This window comes from Mustela erminea, chromosome 6 (genome assembly GCF_009829155.1).
Source record: "Mustela erminea isolate mMusErm1 chromosome 6, mMusErm1.Pri, whole genome shotgun sequence".
NCBI lineage: Eukaryota > Metazoa > Chordata > Mammalia > Carnivora > Mustelidae > Mustela > Mustela erminea.
In genome coordinates, this window is record NC_045619.1 from 116,142,999 (window position 1) to 116,159,712 (window position 16,714).

Sequence of the window (16,714 nt, forward strand, 5' to 3'; positions counted from 1 at the left end):
TTTAATGGGGACAAAGATGAAAAAGTCCTGAAGATAGAGAGTGATGATGGTTATACAACACTGTGAATGTACTTAATGCCACTAAATTGTACTTTCAAAAATGATTAAACTGATACATTTAAAAATAAAATAAAATGATAAATTTTATTTTACCACAATAAAAAGAATTTTTTTAAAAAAGATTTAGTCCTAGGCATTTAGAAACTTCCATCTTAAACTCAGCTGCCTGGTTTACTGGCCCCGTGGCAGGCAGCTTACTCCAAGTCTGTCTCTTAGATCATTTCTGTGTTCCTTCAAGTAGAGGCCCAGAAACTGAGAGGTCCTGTCAGTAAATCCTGAAGAGATAGTTCGCTGTTAGTTCCTGGTGATGTCTTGAATTTGAAACGTACGAGATGTTGAGAATTGTCCGCCCTCAGCTGCCATTTGAGGACAAAGGAAACACATCCCCCAACATATTATTACTCACGGTGAATGGTAGCGTGTGGTGCGGTTTCCCTTTTCTTTTCCTGTTGTGATTCCCCATAGGAAGAGTGGTTGTTGTTGTTGTTTTCAATCCTATTAAACAATCTGGATATTGAATTAAAATATTTTAAGCTTATCAAAGGATGGCCGGTAAGATTTCCCCCAACCTCCCCTCCACCAATATTGCAGCTTGGAAATGCAATGGGGACTCAGGGCCTGAAAGCCTGGTGATGCCCAGGTCTGTAAAGCTGGTGGCCAGACCAAGACTTCGCAGCCCCGTTAAGTAATCACGAATCCTGCTGGGTGATTCCTTCCTCCTCACTCTGACTGCAACACTAGGAAAGAGATCACTCACAATTCAGGGAATTCACATCTTCAAGTTCAGGGTCAGATCAAAGAGGAAGTTCTGTTTCAGGTTACAGTGGAATTGTATTTAAAAAGCCCTCAAACTCAGAAATCTGGCATAATGAACTATTTTGACTGAAATGGGCTTATGAAAGCTCAATGTAGCGGAAGCAGAAAACTCCACACACACAGCACTCCACCCACTAGACTCATCTGTCCTTCCAAAAGTGGTACTTGCTTTATCTGTGACAAAAACCAGATTGAGTCTTGCCAAGTCCTGCTCTTACCAGACACTCATCTGAGGCTGGTGTTGGCCCGTGTTCAACTCCTGACACCAAAAGCCCTCAGGAGGAAGCGGGGAGTTCGTGAAGGTTTGGTGGGAAGAGGGTGAGGGTTAACAGACACCTTGTCAGGGAAATCTCCTGAGACTTTTCCTTGAAAAGTCCTTCCCTCAGCAGCTGCCCTACCCCCAGTCTCCTCAGAAACAAGCCATTCCCAAACGCTGTCAGAGCTGTGTCCTCCACCCGTAAACTGAAAACTAGCCGGACACAGATCGGCAGCAGCAAAACAAGCTCTCCTCAGTCAAATTTTAACCACCAATTATGCCTCAGGCTTATCTCTGGCAGCGGGGGAAATGTAGTTCAGCTGGCTACTGTTTTTATTTACAGAATCACCTGTGGATTAACAGACTGTTCGTGATTAACCATTTTTTCACCTGAGTCCTGTCTTTGTCTCTCCAAGTCCTCCCAGACTGTAAATTCCTTGGAGGTGGGGAATTTATCTCTACTCTTCACTGTTGTATCTCCTAGACCTTACCACTGTGGGCTTGCCACAGAAAAGACCACAAAGAATTTTCGGATGAAGTATGGGTAGGCGCCTGACATCCTCTTTCCGTGTTTGGACCTCATTCCCTGGCAGGTCCTAACGCTTGCCTGAGCAGCACTGTTGTTCACCAGGCATCTTCTGGAGACTTGCTTCTCTTCCAGAATGCTTACCATTAAAGCTTAGTAGTAACTTGTTTACTGTTTGCTTCCATAATTGTTTCTTTCACATGTTTCTCCTTCAAAATACTGCCCTGGAATATGGACATCATCTACCTGCTTTCAGGAAATGTGAAACCATTCCACCACATTTTTCCTAGTCTTCCTCTAAATGTGTCACCAAAAAACCTCCAGGTCATAAGTTCTTCATTTGCAGAAGTAGAATAATTATTCATTTTTTTAAAAAAAAATTCTTTTTTTGAATCAAGAAACTTCACCAGGAAATCATACTTGAAGTACATCAATGTCCTTCTTCTCCTCCTGTTGTCTAGCAAATATTTATTGAATGTTTGATGGAAGCCAGGCTCAATGCTATGCACATTGGCATTTACTGTCCCATATAGACATAAAATATCTACTCGTTTTTGTTGATGTATAAAAGTAATAAGAGAAAAAAGTCATAGAAAAAGTCACAACAGAAAATTTGGAACATATACAGTTATCATAAAAAAGAATCACATAATCAGAGATGGAAACACAAACTGCCATCAATTTGACAGATTTCCTTCTAACTTTTCCATACATACATGCATTTTCTACGTATGTGGAAATATATTTCCATGAAATAATAATTTATATACAATTTTGTAATGTCCCCCCCAACCATATATTTAGATATTTTCTTGAGGCCACTAAAAATTCCTCATTTCAAAAAGCTGCACGATAATTTATTTCTCCCTAATTTTAGATATGTGGTTGGTTCTAATTTTCTGACATTTTAAAAAGGGACAATATATATCTTTATGCATTATTTTTGTGATCGGTTTTTACTATTTCTATAGAATCCACAGATATGGAATTATAGGATCAAAATGTATAAACATTTTTAAAGCTGGGAAATATTCTTATAAAATTGTTTTCCAGTAAAGTTATATCATTTTATGCTCCCATTGATAGTATATAAAATGTCCCATTTATTTGCGTTCCTGTCAGTATTAAACATTAGAATTTAAGAAAATATTTTCTACTAGATATATTAGGTATTATTTTAAATTTTTACTTTCCCATTACTAGGTAGTTCAAACGCTTAAAAATATAACAAACAGCAAGAGAGCTAATTACCATTTTTTGAGGTAATTTTCCCATTGAGTTATTGGAGTTTTCATATCAACTTAAGGATATTCTTGCATTGAGGATAAAATTAACTGCCAGATTTGTTCTGCACAGTACTGTAGGGTCTTTTTTTCCTTTCAAATTTTGTTCAGAATATTTTTAGTTCTCAGGATTTAAAATTTTTATGTAATCTAGTCTAATGTTCATTTCATCTATGATTTTTCCACTTCTTTTCTTCCCTCATCTTGAGGTCACATAAATGCCTAAATTTTCTCCTAGCTTTAAAATTTCTTAATGTATCTGAAATTTGTTTTAGCACATAATGGAAGGGTTCTACATCGAGTATTTTTTCAAATTACTAGTTTTCTCAAACCTATTTATCGAGAATCCGCCCCTTTTTCATTTATTTTAGATGACTCTCTTCATCACATCTCAAAGTCTACACTATGTCAATATTATCTTTTTCTGGATTATTGATTCCATTCTACTTTCTCTATTATTCAATATCTGTTGCCATTCTATCATGATACTTTTAAATTATTATAGTCTTGTACTATGTTTCAATTCAAAACAGTGCAATTTGCTATATTTTTCTCCATTTTCGCAATTTTCTTAACTCTTCTCATCTGCCGTGTATTCAGATAAATGTAAAAATAATTCCATTTTAGCCTCCAAGGGTAGGTGTTAATAGCTTCACTGTACAGATGAGGAACTGAGTCTCAAAAAGGATAAGCAGCTCAAAATCATATATGTGGAAGAGGCATAAAATAAATCATTTCTTTTAATCTCTTTCAGCTCTGCCATGCTATAGTTTTTCAGCAAAGGAAACGTGAAAATCATTAGCCCTCCTTCTTTCCTGTGTGCCTCCTCTAGTGGCCAAAACAGATACTGCAGTTTATCAAGCCAATGTTCTACAGTAATTATAAAACATTCCTGTGCCTTTAGCTTAATTTTTAAAATTCACTTTAAAATTAATTTACACAAAGTTCATGATATTATTTGTCTCCAATTTGGGGATCATGTAGTGCCAGGATTTTCTTAACGAAGAGCAGCCTTGGAAGACGTTGATTAAAAACTCAAGTAAATATAAAGTAGAAGTTTGTAAATTCCATGGGTTTTAAAGGAATAAAGATGGTAGATAGAAAGACCCTCCAGATGTTTCTTTGTTTCTTTTTTCCTTCCTTGACGTCATGTTAAGTACTTTTATGAATAACTATTTTTCAATTACCCCTCTAAGCCATTTCTTGTTTTTTTCCCTTCTTGTTGTTCTAGTTCCTCTGTGTTAATGAGTGGCACAAAGGTCCCTCGACAGGGGTGCAGTGGGGAGGGGAAGCCAGCCTGTGTTCAGGTAGTCACTCTGGGGCCTTGGCTAGGTCTACACCAGCCCAGAGGAAGGTCCACCTGTTTGTAATTCCCACAGAGCTCTGGGGTGTGCTAACCTGGGGCTGCTTCACGGCCCCACAGCCATCTGGTTGAAACCTGTCTCACCTTCTTCCCTGTTCATTCTCTGTTTTTTTGATGGCAGTGGTGGTGTTTGGGATTTTTTTTCTTTTTGCCTTTTTCTTTTCTCCTTCTTCCTTCCCAATCCCAACATCCTTCAATTTCTTCTTTCTTATCTCTTCTTCACCTGTAAGAAACATAGTAAAATTTAGTGCTTACTTACTAATAAGTAAAGATAATGTGTAAATCAGAAATTTTAAATAAACTTTAAAGATTAAGCCAAACATATGTGTTTATACATCATGAAAACCCAAACAAGCAAATAGCACAATAATAAAAAGGAAAAAAAATTCTGGAAAGCACTTGACAAAATGCTTTATCTGAAATGCTAAAGAAAATGCTGAAATCCTTAAAGATAGGGTTGTCTATTTTACCTCTCACCTGCGGGTGTTTAATAGTCTCTTTTAGTAAGCCCATTCATGCTAAATGAATTAGTATCACAATTTGGAAAAAAAAAAACATAAACAGCAGAAAGATTAGGCCCATTATTCAACAGAAATTAAGGACTGACAATATTGATTCTCTCCTGGATTTGGTTCAGAAAGAGGGGGTAATAATACTTGCCTAATTAACCAGCATGTTGGGTAGATTAAAGTACTTTGTAAACATTAATTAAAGATGCAGGGAGTTAGATCAGGCCAGTGTGTTATTAGTGAAAAAGGTCTCTCCTTTAATCAGGTATGCCTTCCTGGGCAGGACAAAGAAATGAGCTAAGGACTAAGGTATTGGGGCTCAGCCCTGAGCGCCGCCCGTGACTCAGCCCTGCGGTGCCTCCATCCACTTCCTTCCTCAGTTTTCTGTAAAATGGGGATACGCCACACGTAGCCTTTTGGAATGCAGGTTTTGTAATGTCTGCCAGCGGAGTCCCCAACAAACCCTACAATTAATAAAGCCCGTAACTCTTGCTTTCTCCCTCCCTCCGGACCTGTGCCGCCCGGTGGAAACACTGGTCCCATTAGCTCTCAACAACTTGATGAAAGCCTTCCACAACCGGCTATTAACCTCAGTCGGTATTTCCACCGCGATGGAGAAAAGAAGAAAACAGCACCCAGCAGTGGGGTCAGGAGCTCCGGGAGAAGGTTCGTCGCCTCTCTGAACCACGGGTTTCCTTCCCTCAGTGAGAAACGGCGCGCAGAATCAGAGGCTAGTTCTACGGGTTACGTGAAATAATGGGTATGTTCCATGTCTTTTCCGAGGGTAATAAAAATCCTATGTTTGGGAGTTATTATCACTAAAAATAAAAAGCTGACGATGCGGCGGTGAGGGGGAACAAGCCCCGTCTCCCTCAGAGTTCCAGACGCAAACCCCTGCTGCTCTTCTCGGCGGCTGTTAACTCGGGGAGGGTGCAATGGAGTCCCCAACTCAGACCTCGCGCGGAGACCGAGGACACCCCCCTCCAGAGGCGGCCTCCGGGCAGCAGTGGCGTGGGTGGGGGGCTGTCCCTTTAAATGCCCAGGGCGCGCGCTGTGCGTTTTAGGGGGCTGAGCCCTGGCGGGTAGCGCGCGGCAGGACTGTGCAGCGCGCAGAAGCGGACGCGCTGCGTGTGGGGGAGGGGTGCGGGCGCGGACTGGAGGTGCGGACGCCGGCGCGGTTGCGAGCGCGGGGCGGGGAGCGCGCGGCGGCGGTGCGAGCGCCGGGTAGGCTGGGAGCGCGCGGCAAGGAGTAAGCGGCAGCCGTGGGAGCGCGCGGCGGGGAGCGCGCGGCGGAGCGGCCTGGGACTGTACGCCAGGCGCGCGCGCGCGGGCTGACTGGAGAGCAGGCGGCGTGAGGGCTCTGGGTCGCCGTCCCGGTGGGCACCTGCGGTCCCGGGCGCGGGGGCTCCTTCCAGGTAAGTATGGACTTTGGGATCGCGGACTGGGTCAGGGAGGCGGTGAGCGGGGCGGTGTTTAGAGCCTGTAGAGGGAGGCTTGGGCTCGGGTGGGTTTCGGATAGGCAAGGGTGACCCCCTTTTCTTGTGGCCCGGCTGTGTGCACGTCCCACGCTTCCCTGCCGGCGCCCAGGTTGTGTGGATCTCTTCTCGCTCGCCAGTGTCCTCCACATCGCTCGCCCAGCCTCTTGAAAGTTAGGAAAGACGCGCAATCCGAGGGACCGTGGTCAACCTGGGGGCCTCACCTACGGGAAACCCAGTGCTTCCTTTGGGATTTCAGGGGTACGCCTGCGCCCCAGGTCGGGGAGGTAGGGAGAACGCGGCGATTTTCGGCTCCGAGGTTATCCTATTGGGGGCTGCGAGGTGGTCCGAGGCACGTGTTTAACTTGGGGGCTCAGAGCGGTTACACGGCTCTTCCCGGAGTCCTTCTAGACTCGTCGCCTGACTCGTCGCCACTGCCCTCGAACTCCCGGGAGCTCTGCCTAACACTACGGAGAGGAGGGTGGGAGACGTTCATATTGACAGGAGGTAGCCAAAGCCACCTGTTAAACTTGGTGCAAAGTGACCACGAGATTTTCTCCCTCACCTCCGCTCCCCAACCCCCAATCACCGGCAGGTAGCTGAATCAAGTGGGCATGTGTAGGATCAGCAGTGAATCGAGGCCGGGAGGGATTAAAAAAGAGAAGAAAATGTGACCGATGTGATGCAGTTTAACGAAAGGCAATACAATAAACTCCAGTATTTCTCTGAGGCTTTGAAAGTTTCCCAGTATTGTTTTACGGAGTCTAAATTTAAGCATCTAGCTTTTTTTTTTTTTTTTTAAACCGCAGGAACTAACCTCAGAAAATTCTTAACTCTTTGCGGGGCAGGATAGTGGTACAGAGCAGAAAACTTAAACAGTGAGTAAAAGAAAGTCGTTTTTTGTGCCTCGCCCACTCCCGGCTACCCTCCCCAAAGAAAGTAAAACGAACGTTCAGGTCTGTTGCAGGGAGATTGTAGGAAGAAAGTTCCTTCTGGCTCCAATTTTAATGGAAAACTTTTTTTTTAGATCTGCATTTCTGAAAGACACAGAAACATCAAGCCAGGTATAAGTGTAGACTTGAGAAAGATGCTCACCAGAGAAATGTTTATTAAAGATAATTTTCTACTTTTTTTTTTTTTAAAGCACTGAATACCTAGGGCTCTAGCATACACTAAAAAGTTAGTCCTCAAAGTTCCATGCCTGAATGTTACAGATTGTTTTTCTAGGTGGAGGAGGTATTTCGTTCATGAGGCCAATGTGGAAATACAAACAAATGCCCTGTTTACTTGGGATTGGGTGGGAAGGACGGAAGTTGTCTAAAATCTCTCTTGCCAAACTTGACAGTGTATGTATGGAATCTTGTGTGTTTTCTTGCCCAGACCAATAAGAGCCATTTTTAACTGACTGGATAGGTTCCTTGGTAACAGCATTTCAAGTGAGCTTTTCTTTGAAAATTTTGGACATTGATAATCTAGAAGCAACACATTTTCTCCATTACTAAAAATCAGGAAGCCAAAAATTAGAGTAACATAGGCTAGTAATAATTTAAAGATTAGAAAGATGAGAGATGCTTTTAAGATTTGAGTGTGTCAGGCAGGATGACATCCTTAAGTGGTACAGACTGAGTGCTCTTTAACTTGTGCAGCAATATTTGGGGATTGACCACCTACACCACGCTGAGTACTGAGTTCATCTTTGGGCACACAAGCATATCTAGATATCAGCCATATGGCCCAAACTGACTGAAATCAGATCAAGTAAGCCTTCATCAGGAGCTGAAGATAACACCTGGCCGCCGTTCCAAAGTTCTCAGACACCTAAGGAGTCTAGAGTTGGCACTCTGTGTTGATTTTAAAGATCATCTCAAGTAACTAAATGCATCGAGTAGAAGCCTAGAGGGAGAGAGGTGAAAGGTTTTGGTAGAGCTGAGCTAAGAGCAAGGGAGCCTCTGGAACAAAAGTTCAGGTGCATCTTATCTACGTGTTTGTGGGACAGCCGCCAGGGCACAGAGGCCATTCAGGGGTAGGTGCTAGGGAATCCTAGGAGCATCCCAGAACTTGAGCTCTCTGCTTTGCTGAAGGGCAGCATTGCATTTCAGTTTCCACTGGTGGTAATGCTGGTGGCTTCTGAGCTGATGGCCTGCTCTAAGGAATGATGCATCTTGCCACCCTTTGATACATTGTAGCACATCTGTCCCTCTTGAATTTTGAATGGTCTGCTGACCATTGCAGAGAAAACTCTGTCCACACTGACACAGGAGGGTCAGCGTGGAATCCCTGATAGTACTCTGTCTGCGGAGAGCCACAGTGATGCCCTTGTCCCCCTTCTAGACTCACAGCATTCATATTGAAACCTATTTTAAGAAAGTAAGTGCTGGTTTTATAATCCATGCGGTCAGGATTGGTGGCAAAGAAACTTGTAGGGCAGAACAGTCTTCTTTGTTGGAGAGAGACGGGATAGTGCTTTATGAATGCAGAGCTTCAGACTGGATCTTTGCAAAGATCCTAGCACTCCAAAGACTTGAATCTCTTCATTTTTGTTTTTAAATTGGAGTTAAATATATATAACATCAAATTTATCATTTTAAAGTATACAAATCAGTAGCATTAAGTACATTCACATTCTACATGTTTGAGAATGTTTTCTCTAATTTTTTTTCTGTAGAGGTCTGCAGATATCCATTAAATGAAACTTATTAATTGAATTATTCCTAAGTTTGTGTCTGCTCAAGATGTTAATAATTGAGAGAGGTACAGATTGTCCCCCACTTGACGATTTTTAAACTTTATAAAGCGTATAGATTCAGTAGAAACAGTACTTAGGATTTTGAAGTTGGATCTTGTCCTGGGCCAGCAATGTGTGGTCAGTCCTCTCTCGGACGCTGGGCAGTGAGCTGCAGCTCCCAGGCAGCCAGCGATCATGAGGGCGGGTGGGCCATTCCGACAACCATTCTGTACCCATCACCACTCTAGTCTTCAGGTCCGGCGTTCGGTACATTACATGGGATGATCCACAGTTTATTATCAAATAGGTTTTGTGTTAGAGGATTTTTCCCAACTGTAGGCTAATGTGAGTGTTCTGAATACATTAAAAGTTGGCTAGGCTAAGCTTTGATGTTCAGTAGATTATGTGTATGAAATGCATTTTCAACCTAACATAGATTTATCGGGATGTAACCCTCTCATAAGTCAAGGAAGATCTGTATATTGAAAGATAACACTGCAATGGGGGATTTGTCACTCTCTCTTTGTATTTTGAGCTAGAAAGTATTCTCAGACTTTGTGCATACGTCTTTATATGTGAATACCTAAAAATGTGCATCTGTAAGTATATATTGGTAGATGTACAGTGTCTAATAAGAATTGAGCTTTTATTATTACTTGATTACTCTCATCATTAATGAGGATTTTTGCCTTAAAATCTATTGTGCTTTATGTAATACAGCCAGAAGAGATCCTCTCATTGTTGCTGTTGTGAATACTGGCTTGATCTTACCTTTTCTCATTTTTATTTTCTTCTACATGTCTTTCCTGAGTTATAATAGACATTCAATAAACTGCACATATTTAAAGCGTTAAAAAAGAAAAAAAGGTACATTCACCATGTTGTGCAACCATCACCACTATCTAGTTCCAGAACTTTTTCATCACCCTGAAGGGAAACCCCATTCCCATTAAAGAGTCACTCCCCTTTTCCTCCCACTCCAGCCTCTGGCAACCACTAATCTGCTTTCTTTCTCTATGGATTTCCCTGTTCTGGCTTTTTCATGTCAATGGAATCATACAGCATGCGGTTCTTTGCAGCTGGCTTCTTCCACTTAGCAGTGTTTTCAAGATTCATCCATGTGAGAGCAACCAATGTGAAAGTGTACATCAGTACTTAATCCCTTTTTTATTATTTATTTATTTTAAAAGATTTTTTTATTTATTTGAGAGAGAAAGAGAAAATGAGGGAGCCCACAAACAGCGAGGAGGGGCAGACAGAGGGAGAAGCAGACTCCCTGCTGAGCAAGGAGCCCAACCCAGGGCTGATCCCAGGACCCCCAGATCACGGCCTGAGCCAAAGGCAGATGCTTAACTGACTGAGTCACCCAGGTGCTGCACTTCATCCCTTGAAAGGCTGAATATTTCCTCGGATAGACCACAATTTGCTTATCCATTTATCAGTTCATATACGTTTGGGTCATTTCCACCTTTTGGCTTCTGTGGGTAGTGCTGCTATGAACACCCATGTACAAGTTTTTGTTTGAAAACTTGTTTTAAATGTTTTGGGGTCTGTTCCTAAGAGTTGAATTCCTGAGTAATACGGTAATGTGGTGTGTAACCTGTCAAGGAATCACCAGACTGTTTTCTTCAGCAGCTGCACCATTTTACACATTCTCACCAGCAATGTATGAGGGCTCCAGTTCCTCCACATCCTGTCAACACTTGTGTGTGTGTGTGTGTGTGTGTTTAAATTGCCATCCTAGTGGACATGAAGTGGTATCTCACTGTGGTTTTAATTTGCAGTTCCCTAATGACTAATAGTGTTGAACATCTTTTCATGTGCTTGCTAGCCACTTAGAGGTCTTCTTTGGAGAAATAACAATTCAAGGACGCAGTTCTCTTTTGTATTTGCTTTTGTATTGCCAAAATCTTGCATGTGAGCAAGTGTAGTTATTTTTATAGGGCTTGGTTTGTCTATTATGTTCCTTCTCAAACCTTCGTTCTGTTGTTTAGGGGGTTTTCCCCCTGCTTTCTTTTTTAGACATCAGCTGCTCCTCCTAGGAGACTAATTATCTGACTAGTGCTTTGAAATATTTCATATTCTGCCTATTTTAGGTATTGATTGTTCCAAAGGCCTGCGTTGTTCCTTTGTTCATTCAGCAGTATTTGAAGATTGGCCACCAGCATTGTCTTGTGCACTGAGCTAGTCACTGGGTATACAAACATACCAGTCTTCATGGGCTTCTCTTTTTGATGTCTGTAGATATCTTTTTTTTTTTTTTTTTAAAGATATTAGTAGAGCTTGGCATAGGGAAAAAGAAGAGCACTCAGCTGGAGGTGAGGGAGTCTGCCTCATGTGTTGCAGGGTTCACCAACTTGCATTTCTGGAACTTAGTTTCCTGGTCTGTGAAATTTGGGGTAGGAAATTTGGGGTATGATTTCTCAGACCCCTCTGACCTTGAAACTGATTATTGTAAGTTAAGGATTCAAGACAGTTTTCTTTTGCACACCTAATTCTGTGAAGGTATGGAAAATAGTTTATGTTGCACAGTACACTTAAAGGAACTATCTTGTGTGGGGGGAAAAAAAGAAAGAAGAAGCAGCTTGTGCTCCTTTCCACTAGATGACAAAGGTGGGTTTGGTTGATTGCTTCCTTCCAAGATGGGGCAGTTGGTATTTTCTGTAAAGATTCAGAGGGTTTGAAGAGCTTCCGTGAGCATTTAAGTTCCTACCATGGTAGGCACAACTAGGAATGTAGACATGGATAAGGGGTGGAACTTGCTTTTGAGAAATTCATGATCTAATAAAGGAGATAGGATATATGTCATCGGAGTCCATAGCAGCGACCTTCTGCTCTCTTTTGGGAGCAGAAGACATAGATATTCTTTCCTTCAGGGCATCAGAACATCTCTTGGAGAATGTGATGTTGAAGCTGGATCAACAACGGGAGAATACTGGAAAATCAGAGTAGTAGAATGGTGGCTTGGATTAGAAGGCGGAGGAGGTTAGTCTTTTATCTGGGGGGAATTAACCATGGAAGACTAGGTCTTATCTTCTGGCTTCACTGTAGAATAGACTTTTGTATACACAGGGAGTAACTTGACATTGAATGGGATATTCATTGTTGAGGAGGGAGGATAGAAATATGAGATAAGATGGTACAAACAGGGGAGTTGGCACTGAAAATGTCAAATCTTGATTAGATGTTTTGGTGCAAGAAGTGGTTTTTTTTTAATTTTTATTTTTTAAAGATTTTACCTGTTTATTTGACAGGCAGAGATCACAAGTAGACAGAGAGGCAGGCAGAGAGAGAGGGAAGCAGGCTCCTCACTGAGCAGAGAGCCCGATGCAGAACTCGATCCCAAGACCTTGAGATCATGACCTGAGCCGAAGGCAGCGGCCCAACCCACTGAGCCACCCAGGCGCCCACAAGAAGTGTTTTAAAAAAAGCATTATTCTTAAGTGGAGAACTAGGGATCTAGACCCCGCTCCTTCTGACTTGCCAAACCGACTTAAGGGCTTTGGGCCTCAGTTTCCTCACCTGCTAAATTGCCCTCCATACACACTAGATAAACCAACAACTTTGGTGACTGAGGTCCTGCTAATACTGCAAGCAACGTTACTTCATGAATCAGCTATCTTACAGTGTATCTGAGGTGAATATGTTGTGTAGTGAGCACTTTTTCTCTGCGGACTCCTATTGTGATTTTATTGATCTTTTTTTACCTTATTTTTTCAGGAGGGTAGGGGAGGGGCAGAGGGTAAGAGAGAGAATCTCCAGCAGACTCCATGCCTGACTCAGGGCTCAATCTCAGGACCCTAAAATCCCAACCTGACCCAAAATCAAGAGTTGGAAGCTTAGCAGACTGAGCCACCCAGACACTCCTCCTACTGTGATTTTAGAGGTGTCTTCTGAGGAAAAACATATCTGTATCAACATGTAGTAAATCATACTTAAACCACAATTTCATTTTAAACACATTTCATGTATATATATTTAATATATATTTAAGGAATATATATATATATTCCTTAAAATGAAATATATATGTATATATAATTTGCTATGACTAATTATCAATTCTATTCTAAGAACATTAAATTAACCATATATAATTATCAGTATTCTGCTATTTTCAGCCTATGCATATGGCAACTTCATATGATTCAATCTAACATTAGAGGCCCGGTTGTTAGACTCTCCCCTTTTCAACCATTGTAAGAATGTAGTCAGTGAACTGGAAAATTCACAGAAAAACACAGTGTATTTAAATATTGTGTTTCTTAGCTAATTCCCAGTTTTTCAGGATGAAAGTTCTTACTGACGGTATTCCCAGAAGGTGTCTAAGAAGAGTCTGGGGAGAAGAAGGGAGCCTCTGTATATACACCCACAGCAGCAGGGCTAGAAAAGAAGTCTTGGAAGGTAGGGTTAAAGGTCCAGTGCAGTGGGTTGACCCAGTGGGATGTCTTGAGTGAGCTTTGCTTCCCCTTGGCTTGGAATTAAATCTGTTCAACTTGAGATAAGATATGTGAATCAGATCTCTACTTCCAATCTAACCAGGTGTTAAAATACTAATACTAGATGAACATACTCTACCTCAGCTTTATTTTCATTGTGAGGATGAAAGAAACACTCAGCTGGGGATGCCTGGGTGGCTCAGTCATTAACCTTCAGCTCAGGTCATGATCGCGAAGTCCTGGGATCAGCCCTGCAATGGGCTCCCTGTTCTGCGGGAAGCCTGCTTCTCCTTCTCCCATTCCCCCTGCTTGTGTTCCCTCTCTCACTCTATCTCTATCAAATAAATACATAAAATATTAAAAAAAAAAAAGAAAAAGAAATACTCAGCTAAGAACTTTGAGCTTCTCAGAAAGAAACAGTATCAATAATAAGCCATGATTATTACTTCTAAGTAAAAAGTATGAGTTTTATCTCACCATTGTAGCATGTAGGGGGTACTCTGTTAATATTTGCTGAATACATTCAGAGAACGCACCCAAACTTGTTTAACAAAAGTAAAAGTTAAATGGGGCTTTTCTTCTAAAAAATTTCCATAAGAATCCAGAAATCCAGAAATAGGCAGTAGGCATACAGAATGTCAATTTTCTTCGTTTTGATGAGCTAAGAATTAAATTAGAAGTGTCCATCTTTGTATACATTTGTATATAAATAAAATTTGTATTTCATCAGGTAGAACTGGATTTTCTCTTGTAGGTGTTTTTTTGTTTTTGTCATTCCTTCTTGTTGTAAGGAACTTATCTGAAATCTAGTCAAGGTTGTTTTCAGGTGAGGCTTCACTTTAGGAAAATCTAATTTCCATGCCTTCTGTTCAGTGATAGGAAACAGGTAACAGGAGGTTTCTTCCCTTAGGCCTGTTAACCTAGCCTAGCTAGGTGAGGCCTCAACCCTGAACTTGTTTGCTTAAGTGTAGGCACATCAGTTACTCTCAGGTGCTGCCAGGCCCTCAGTAAATTACCATCTCCTATAAAGAGCTGAAACTGTTCACAGTTGAGACAGTCTGAAATAAATCTTGCTTTTCAACATTGTTCAGAAAGAGCTTTTTGAAAGAAAGAAAAAAGTCTAAATGAAAGCATGACAATTGTTCTGGAAAAGTAAAATTACTAGCCTTTAAAATGTGTAATTGTATTTAATACCCGTGAGTGCCAGTTAGAGTTTAAGGTCCTAAATTCTTACAGCAGACGTTTCAGTAGTAAGGGAAAAAACCCAACTCAGAGAAAAAGCCAAAAAATCACATGTAAGGGATGCCAAAACCGTTGGATGCATTAACATTTTAAAATTTCAGGGGTGCCTTGGGGGGCCCAGTCAGTTAAGCATCTGCCCTCAGCCCAGGTCCTGATCCTCAGGGTCCTGGGATAGAGCCCCCATAGAGCTCACTGCTCTGCAGGGAGTCTGCCTCTCCCTCTCCCCTGCTCATGCTTTCTCTCTCTCTCTCTCTCTCTCATTCTCTGTCAAATAAATAAATATTTAAAAAAAATTTTTTTTTAATTCCAGAACAAAACTAAATCTCTAACTCCTAGCACCAACCAGCTTCCATCTGTAGAGGACTTCCTCTGATCTTCAGGGCTGGGGACTAGTCATAGTTTGCCAGTTGACTCAGTGAATATTTTTTGAAGCTTTCTTATCTTTCCAAGGTTTTTGTTTTCTTGACATTGAGAAAGAGCCCATGCTGAAGAATAGTAACTACATATTTCTTTTATTTCAGCTGTTTATTTGTTAGAGTCTTATTTTTTAAGTTGATCTTGGGTATAGATTAACGCCTATAGTTGTACACATGCCTGCATTTATACTGACACGTATTACATGTTAATATTGGGGAGCGGTACTGGTTTGTTACGCCTGGTGTATTTATTAGTGCTGACTTTTTAACACTTGTGAATCTAAGTGAAACGTCTCCTCAATGGCTGTAATTTAAAGTCACTTCCCCTGTGTTCTCCATTTGTCTTTGATTGAAATAGATAGGTTGAATGAGAGTAATTTCATCTAAATCTGACTGCTTTGGTCTTTCAGTCTGAGAGAGGGATAAAGGATGGTCCTCCCAGTGAAGTTACCGTGTTTGAAAGGACTCCTGAGTGTGGAAGCCTTTTGCTTAGATCAAAGGTCTGTTTTAAGGATAGGACTTAAAAATAATAATAAGATGGTTTCAAAATATGAATGTTGTGAAATACTGAATAGCAAGTCTCCATTTGGTGACACATGTTTTCTGAAGTCCTGTGGCTATATTGAAAAAAACAAAGAGAGCTCTTTGCCCACAAGAAATTGGTTAAATCCCTAATTAATTTGAATAATAGGAAAGAGAATATCAGCATTCAGTTTTCTTCTCACATATGGATTGGGGTAATATGAAACAATAGAAGGGGCACCCGGCTGCCTCTGTTAGGGGAATGTGTGACTCTTGATCTTGGAGTTGTGAGTTTAAGCCCCACGTTGGGGGTAGAAGTGACTTAAAAATAAAATCTTTTTTTTTTTTTTTTTAAGATTTTATTTATTTATTTGACAGACAGAGATCATAAGTAGACGGAGAGGCAGGCAGAGAAAGAGGAGGAAACAGGCTCCCTGCTAAGCAGAGAGCCCGATGCAGGGCTCGATCCCAGGACCCTGAGATCATGACCTGAGCCGAAGGCAGAGGCTTTAACCCACTGAGCCACCCAGGCGCCCCTTAAAAATAAAATCTTAAAAAAGAACAAGAGTTGGTATCATTCATAACTCCATCTTCTAGTTAATTTCTTGTTATAAATAACTCATTTTTAACACACACTCTTTACATAAAAATAGGAATCAAGACAGAACCAGACAGAAACGATAAAAGTAGGACTCCTGTCTTTTTTGTTCAAGTAAATCAGTACAAAGTGCCTATCACATTCGTTGGTGTTCACATGAATGAATGTTGTCAGGAGCTACTAGCATTAAGGCCAACAATGGCTATTTTATATTTACTGTGAGTTTCATCTAGGAGTGTGTACATTCCAATAAAAATGGCTGTTCTCTTTATTCTCACCCACTGCTTAACCGTATGAAAAAGCCCATTCATGATAATGAGCTGTGGTGACTTAGAAACCATTCCCACTGTGAAACTGCTTCGTTTTTAGTGTTCTTGAAGGTCAAAAATAAAACAAAACAACCCCCCCCCACACACACACATGAAACCAAAATACCAACAGCCCATACCTTTGAAAGCAGCTTGGCTGTTAAATCATCGTACTG

At 41.3% G+C, this 16,714-nt stretch overlaps 1 protein-coding gene across 1 annotated transcript in view; it reads left to right on the top strand.

The window, feature by feature from the left end:
- The first annotated feature begins 5,994 nt into the window (after positions 1-5,994).
- The window catches only part of PROSER2 (proline and serine rich 2), a 44,731-nt gene continuing 34,011 nt past the window's right edge, over positions 5,995-16,714 (top strand). Inside the window, exon 1 of the mRNA XM_032349393.1 lies at positions 5,995-6,228. The gene's annotated coding sequence lies outside the window, so the exon portion shown is untranslated. The remainder of the gene's footprint in view (positions 6,229-16,714) is intronic.